This window comes from Ostrea edulis, chromosome 7 (assembly GCF_947568905.1).
Source record: "Ostrea edulis chromosome 7, xbOstEdul1.1, whole genome shotgun sequence".
NCBI classification, from domain to species: Eukaryota; Metazoa; Mollusca; class Bivalvia; order Ostreida; family Ostreidae; genus Ostrea; species Ostrea edulis.
The window spans coordinates 13,601,020-13,609,748 of NC_079170.1; the positions used below are offsets into that span (position 1 = coordinate 13,601,020).

The 8,729-nt window shown below is 35.5% G+C and overlaps 1 protein-coding gene across 1 annotated transcript in view; it reads right to left on the reverse strand.

The window, feature by feature from the left end:
• The window catches only part of LOC125655662 (ankyrin-1-like), a 44,634-nt gene that overhangs the window by 26,509 nt on the left and 9,396 nt on the right, over positions 1–8,729 (reverse strand). The gene's annotated exons all lie outside the window — the stretch shown is intronic.

The window sequence follows — 8,729 nt, forward strand, 5'->3', positions numbered from 1 at the left end:
AATGACGAACAGTGATCAATTTCAGGATTCCTATAAAGAAGAAAAAATAAAGTGTAGAGCAAAAGATTCAACATTTGTGAGCATATGTTGCATATGATTAATCTTTAGGTCGGGGGGTTGGATGGGGGGGGGGTGTTATTGACAAACAAGTTGATATCGTAGAGTTTTCAACAGTCTCGTTTAAAGCAAAGATTTCGTAAATGGTACGGTCGCTGTAAGAATCTTATTGGTAAATTCAACTTGTCATTAGGTATAGAATGCTGTTTGGTGTGTATCGTACCATTTGTTAGACCGTTCTTTACACACTCATTTTGACTACAGATTACTTCATTTACCTGATCCAAATATAAGACTCACGGCGGATGTGACCGGTCAACAGGGAATAGTTACTCCTCCTAGACACTTGATTCCACATATGGTATATTCAGAGGTCCGTGTTTGTCCTACTCTTAATTTTGAATTATTTATAGGATATGTGCGATGGTTCACTGTTCGTTATCTTCATTCTCTATCTTCATTTTCTTAAAGCCAATTTCTAGAGATCTTTTCTTTACCCACCGCTGTAGACTACATACATATTTATTTACATTAGTTACAGACAACACGTAGTATTGTTACCTTTATGACTACATGTAAGTAAGAGGCGTTCCCAAAACTGTATCTGAATGACAATTACTTTACACAAAGCATTAGAATCAAGACCAATGAAATGAAAACTATAGAATTTAAACTATATATTTGAAGGTGTCTATAGAAAGTCCTATACCTCCAGACACAGTTTTCTTTACTAAATGATAGTGCAAACTATCATGAGTTAGACTATCAGAACCCTAAAGTGTTAAGAAGGTAAAAAAAGAAAAAGAATTAAGAGTCTTTCTCTGGGAAAAACCAAATAATCTGAAGCTGTCGTTCAAACACATGACACTGATATGCATTTTTTTTTATTATGAGTACACTTATGTATGTGATTGTGAATAAGAACTTAGTTTATTATTTTGAGTGGACGTTACTATGGTAACCATACCGGAACTAATAATGGGCATTTTCAAAGGCTCAATTCCATAAAATATAGCGTATTTAACTCCCACACTCCTTATACAGAAATAAAATGAAAATGCTCTTAACTTTATTAAGCATTCTAAAATTATCAAAATATTTAAGATTCAGATATATGTCTTCTCAGTCAGAAGTGCAGTATTTACAGAAGTTATGTCATCACGATCACATGGTAAAAATGTGTAATTCACGGAAACATCTATTGAAAGGTTTTAAAACTAATCATCGAGAGCATAACATTTTCAAACAAAGCTTATAATGTTAAATGAAAATTCAAGGTATTTAAGGACGTAAACCAGTTCAGAATATCCAAAACATCCTTCTCCGTGTTTCACAAATTTCTACTTTCACTTTGTAAAAACAGAAATAACTCATCTTAACCATAGATATACTTGAAATACGCATTGCAGTCAAAAGTCGGGGCGATCTAGTTTACGATAAAAGGCATATATTTTCGCAAACGTTTAAACTTTAAAATCATTTTATTTTCTTTAATGAAAATACAGATCTCTAAGTTTTTGAGATGTTCTTTAAGAAAAGACGATTTACAATTATGCATGTTAGAACAATAAATTGGGTCTTGGGTTTTGCACAAAATTAAAATAATTTGCAATAATATTCAGTTTAATTTCGGGGTATTCTAAGGTATTGATTTTGTATTATGACGTTTGAGCAATTTGAATTTAGTAAAAACAATTACACACAACATATCTTAGATTAATAGGTTTAAGGGCTTGCATAAAAAATAAATATATACGTTTATAATATGAAAATTCACCATTTACTGAGCCCCACGTCTTCACAAGAAACTTGAAGCCCTTTTGTCATGGAAACGCAAGCCACATCACATGCTTAAAGGTGTCACGATAAAATAACTGAATGGTGGCCATTTGCAACGGGTTCGAAAATAAACTTATTCATTTACTATGGGATTTATACTATGTAAAAATAAGAAATGCAAGTTTCATAGTGATTGGGAGTTAATAGAATGTCTAATACGAAAAGCTGAAGGGGGTGAGAAATTCAGTTTAACCCATTTTAATCGCAACTATCGGCCAAAGTTTAGGTAAGGTTTCCCGAATCTCTTTGTGTGACACTGTTCTGAGATTCGGAAGAGGCGTCTGCTCAATTTTTCGGCCTCAACGAATCTCGCAAAGATTACTTTTGTATATAAAAAACATTGACTTGTCTGCAAATCAGGATGACCGGAGCTAGTCCTATGATGTGTTCAAAGTTTTACATAGGAATATGGGGGAATTATAAACAAGATATATGTGGGCCCCATCGCTCACCTGAATCACATTGGCCCTTTCGTTGTTCAGCTGTTATGATTTTTTTAATTTCTTATCAATCTTTTATTCCAATGAAACCTTTTGACCTCTTATTGTGACCCAACCTAGCCCGAAGGATCACATTATAACCGAAAATAGATTCACATAATAAAGAGGTGCCGCAACACCAATATGACTAACATGATCTTTCTGTTCTGGATAAAACCAATGTAATAGATTATGATATGATATTAAAGACTGTGCCATGAGAAATATGTTTACAAAACAAGACAGCTATATCTTAGATATTTCAAGAGATATTGAATAAGTCTGATTTTTTAAAATTAAAACTAGGTTAAACTTCCTGGTCAAGTTCACAAGATCAAACAAGTAAATATAACTAGACACGATCTCGTTGCGAGCAACGAGTAGGTCTTCCGTCCGATTTGTTGATGCACTCGGAGTTAAAAAAAAAAAAAAAAAAGACAAATGAGTCCCAATTTAGTTTCCGACTTTAAGACACTTTAGATATAATCAATTTTTCATATCATAAGCTTCTGAAGCAATGTTGCGGTGAAATTCGTTTGAAATTCGACTCTCCAGGCGAGCCATAAGGCCCGCGGGCCTATTTCTTGATGTCATTTGTTAGCCCTCTATAGACTCAACAACTTTAGTTCTATATGTCTTTACAAAATATTTACCTGTAAAAAGTTATTGAGATCGACCGATATCGACAAAAAATCGACTCTACAGGCGAGCCATTAGGACCATAGGCCTATTTCTTGATATCAATCGATAGATCTCGATAAACTGAACAACTTTTGTTCAATATGTCCTTACAAAATATTTACCAGTTACAAGTTTTTGAAATCGACTGATATCGACAAAAATCGACTCTACAGGCGAGCCATGAGGCCCACAGACCCATTTTTTGATATTGATCGATAGGTTATGACACATTGAACAACTTTTGTTCAATAATGCTTTTCAAAAAATATGTCGTTTTAAAGATATGAGGCGTCAAATATTTACGATTTTGGCCCTTAAAATCTCTAATTACATAACATATGACCTACTTTTTGATTTGATAAGATCAAGCTCGTTGAGATGAACATTTCCGCTTCTACAACTTATTATAAAATATTAATAGTTTCTGAGATATTCTCAAAAACATTTGGACCCTTCTGAACCCCTAATTTAAAGGGCCAGCCCGTTTTGCTTGATATCGTAAGAAAGGCCTTGTCATTTTAAACATCTTTTGCTCAACAAGTATTTAGAAATTCTTTACCGTTCTCGAGTTATCTCTACAAGAAATATTTAGGGGCCAAACTGTAGCTCCCTAACGGGGCCACATAGGGAAAAAACGAAATGTACATATTGTTTAGATTATCATTCTGAACAACTTTTGTTCAATAATGCTTTTCAAAATATTTGTCGTTTTCAAGATATGAGGCGTCAATTATTTATGATTTTGGCCCTTAAAATCCCTTATTATGTAACATATGACCTACTTTTTGATTTGATAAGAACAAACTCGTTTAGATGAACATTTCCGCTTCAATGACTTATTACAAAATATTAATAGTTTCTGAGATATTCTCATAAACCTTTGGACCCTTCTGGGCCCCTAATTTAAAGGGTCAGCCCCTTTTGCTTGATATCGTAAGAAAGGTCATGACATTTCAAACATTTTTTGTTCAACAAGTATTTAGAAATTCTTTACCGTGCTCGAGTTATTTCTAGAAGTAATTTTTAGGGGCCAAACTGTAGCTCCCTAACGGGGCCACATAGGGTAAAAACGAAATATGTATATTGTTCAGATCATCATTCTGAACAACTTTTGTTCTTTATTGCTTTTCAAAATATTTGTCGTTTTCGAGATACAAGGGGTAAAATATTTATGGTTTTGGCCCTTAAAATCCCTTATTACGTAACATATGACCTAAATTTTTATATGAATAGATTTGGATTGTTGAGATGAACATTTTTTGTTCTTTGACTTATACCAAAATATTAACGATTTTTGAGATATTTGATCTAGACTTTGAGACCTTCTAGATCCCTAATTTAAGGGGCTAGCCCCTAAATCTTGATATTTTCGAAAAGATCTTGTAAATGTGCATAACTTTTGTTCTACATGTCTTAACAAAATATTTGCAAGAAAAAAGATATTGGAGATCAAAGGTCAAAAATCGCCGAAATCAGCGAAAAATTTTGGCATCCATTTTTTCAGGTCCAGGCGAGCTTTTAGGCAAATCGCCTCCGGTAAAATCGAATCCCCCACAAATCTTCTAAAATGTTTACTCTATCTTGTGTAGAAATTTCAAGACCCTAGCTTCAAAACTAACGGAGGAGATATGTGGACAACAAGGCCCTTCAAAAAGTCACTAAAAGAGAGATAACTCCTGACCGGAAGTGACGTCAAGCACGAAATTTTGCAAGAGAAGTCTCGTCACCAAAAGACATCTTTCCTGAAAATTTCGTGAAAATCGATCAAGAAATGGCTGAGAAAAACGCGTGTACTACCAAGGAAAATAATAATAATAATAATGAAGAAGAAGAACGCGAACAATAATAGTAAGGTCTTCCGCAGGAGACGGAAGACCTTAATTAACAAGGTTTTGCCATAAAGAACCTATAAACGAAATATCAAAGCCCTACCTTATAATAATTCCGGATATAAGATAGGCTATAATTTCATAAAATTAGGTCACACTCAAAGTTCCAGTCACAGGGTCAAAGAAGATGATATGAAATGAAAGCGCTTCCTTAAGAAATGTATATATACTAGATATGAAAGATCTACCTTAAATAGTTCAGGACACATTGTATAAGTCAGATTTTGTTTATATCAAAAATAGGTCAAAACTTCCAGGTCAAGGTCACAAGATCACCATTGCATCACATGAAACGTCTTAGCGTAAAAAAATGTATATACAAAATATGAAAGTCCAAGCTTAAATAGTTCAAGATATATTTTCAAAGAGTTTCCCTATATATCAGCATATGGAAAACTTTGATTTGGTCCCACCCTTCCCCTGGGGGCCATGAATTGCACAAACTTGGATCTACTTTATGTCAGGCCTTTGTGTAAATTTCAACTTTTCTGGCCCAGTGGTTCTTGGGAAGACCATTACATTACTCGAATGTAAAACTTTGACCCCATACTGTGGCCCATCCTACCTCTGAGAGCCATGATTTTAACAACTTTGAATCTGCACTATGTCAAGAGGCTGGCCTGTAAATTTGAACGTTTCTGACTTAGTGGCTCTTGAGAAGAATACTTCTTTAAATTTTCCTATAAATTCGTATGTAAAACTTTGATCTCATATTGCAACCCTACCCTTCCCCAGGGGCCATGATTTGAGGAAAAAAAACTTGAATCTGCACTGTCTCAGGAAGATGTCATGTAAATTTCATTTTTTCTGGCCCAGCGGTTTTTGAGAAGAAGATTTCAAAATAATGTCCCTATGTATACGCATGTAAAACTTTGATATCATATTGTTGCCCCACCCTAACCCCCGGACCAATGATTTGAACAAACCTGAATTTGCACTATGAAAGGCGAAGATAACGAACAGTGACCAATCTCATAACTCATGTCAGCAATACAAAACAGAGAGCTGGGCAAACACGGACCCTTGAAAATACCAGAGGTGGGGTCAGGTGCCTAGGAGGAGTAAGCATCCCCTGTCGACCAGGCACATCCGCTGTTAGTCCTATACCTTGATCAGGTAAACGGAGTTATCCGAAGTAGAAATAAGTGTGCCAAGAACGGCCTAACAATCGACATCAAACACGTCAGACAGCATTTGACCCAATGATAGGTTGTATTGGCAAACTAGATCGTTATGACGACTATAGAATTTCCGCAATCCTGATTTTAAACGAGACCGTTGGAACGCCTGCACCATCAACTTGTTTGTCAGTAGCCTGCTTTGATTTAAAAACTTACCACGCTCTTGCGTATCGAATCAGAGAGATGTAAAAATTATATGCTGGTGATAATGTAACATAAATATGGGAAGTCAACTGCTACATAAATATGGGAAGTTGACGATGGAGAATTTGAAATCATCCCGTTTGTCATATAGTTGAAGTGTTAGTTTGCCGTTAATGTATACTTTCAATAAAATATCTAAGTATGAAGCAGAAGTGGACGACCATGTGATGTCTTTTATTTGGAGTACACTGGGATACATTGAATCGAAAACTATGTCTGGAGTCTTTCATGTAAATTTCCCCGTTCATGGTGTAGTGGATCTTGAGAAAAATTTTGAATAACCCAATCCTATTTCTGAATTTTCGTGATCATCTCCCCTTTGAAGGGGGCATGACTCTTTCTTGGAACAAACTTTAATCTTCCTCAACCAAAGATGCTTTGTACCAAATTTGATTTAAATTGGTCTAGCGGTTATGGAGAAGATGAAAATGTCAAACTTTTACAAAAATGAAATTTAAAATTTGCAAATTTAAGCTAAATCGTGGTATCTTGTTTAAAAAAATGTACTAAATGATAAAAGAAGCAATAATTGCTTCCACTCCCTGAGAAATAAATAACAAAATCTTTTAATTTCTTGAAATACTCTATTGGGAGAACTTAATTTTTTTCCAAAAACCCTTAAAATTTGCGTCATTCTTATTAATTTCACCTTATAAAAAATGATAGAAAATAGTACAAATGACTAAATAGGAGACATATTTCAAGCTCTATAAAATCTGTAAAATCCAGGAGCTTTCGGGGGCTTCGCCTTAAGGTGGCCCCCAGACCCCCTGCCTCATAAAGTGGCGCCACCCGTAACCACAAATCCTGGATCCTCCCCTGCCTATGATTTATTATCGATCATAAATTTAATGATTAGCAAAACCAATATCAACGCATCTTCATTTAGCGTAGATTGAGGATTATGTTGTTGTTACACAACAACCCTAGGGATCAATTTTGTATCTTTGGCAAGGAAAATTATATTAAAATTTTCTTATGAACATCGTGCATGGGCACAATATGCTGAAACAAAGTTTCCACGTTGTTTAGATTCAATTTGTTCACATCCTGATGCGAGGTTCTCCCCAAATAGAGGCTTAGAATGTACCCTGTAATATATAGGAAACTTCGTCTCAAGACCAACCGTAATACAAATAATTAAGAAAGGAGATAATCGTTAACCCCCTACCCCACCTCAGTTCAGAACAGGACAAAAGTAGGTGTTCAACGTTTAACATAGGAGTAAAATGGGAGAGAGAGAGGCTTTTGCATCATGTATATGTTAAAATTTGTGGCACAGCTGGTGATAAGTAAACAAAACCTCGAGAGAACGGACAATTACAATGTATATACAAAGAAAAAGATATGTCTGAAATGCCACAAGGGTAAAATTTGTCAAATAGCTCACATGCAAGTTAGATTCAAGTTCGTTTGAAGCACGTAGCATCGTTTTTTTAAAATTGCAGATTGAACGGCGGAGTGCAGCTAGAGGAGAAATTAGAATTTGAATTGTCCAAAATTCTAAAATTCCCGACAAGCAAAGAAAAAGAGTTTTGCCCAATCTTCAAAATGTTAAATCGTTGTCGATTTAAACTATATTTTATTCACAAAGTGAATGGGATCGGGCAGCAGGTATAGCCTATTTTAGCACTCTCCCTTCATTCTTCGCTTAAGTTCAATTCAACACAGCTTTCAAGCTTAAATCGTGGTCAAGGGAGAGGAGGGGGTGTGTTGGAGACCTTATCAGCGATAAACCCCTAACATTTTCACTGAAGCTTCGATTTCTTATATCGCAGGGGAAGGGGTGGGAAAGCAGCGCTCATTCGTCGTCCAAGTTCAATTCATCAAAACTTTCAAGCTTATATTCTTCTCATTCCCTACCACCACAAAAAGAAATACTGGTTGCGGTCACCCAGTATATATCTTATTTGCATGTGGAAATAACAAATAAAGATCACGGTCAAAAAGTGTGTGTGTGCGACCGCGACAAACCTAAATCGTTAAGACAGGTTGTGACAGTTCCATCGCCAAACACTCGGCATCAGGTGTGAATGTCATGGGTCCTCGGAGATGACCTTAAATACAAATGTCCCGTCTCACAGTATAGTAGGTGTGGCACGTTTTTAAAGAACTCTCACTGCTCAATGGCCGTAAGCACCGAGCAAAGGCACAAGCCCTTCACCGGTTTTGGTGACGTATCCATATAAGTGAAAAATTCTTGAGAGGGACGTTAAAACAAGATACATCTCGTACACACTATGTTCAAATGGTATAAGAGATGTAAAATTATACTGTGACATTAATCTGATGATACTTTGCACTTAATTTATGTCTTTCGAAATAAATGAACTACATGAGCGACGACAATTATTGATAAAAGTTGTAGAATTGGAATGTTATTCGGGTTAGAATAGGTC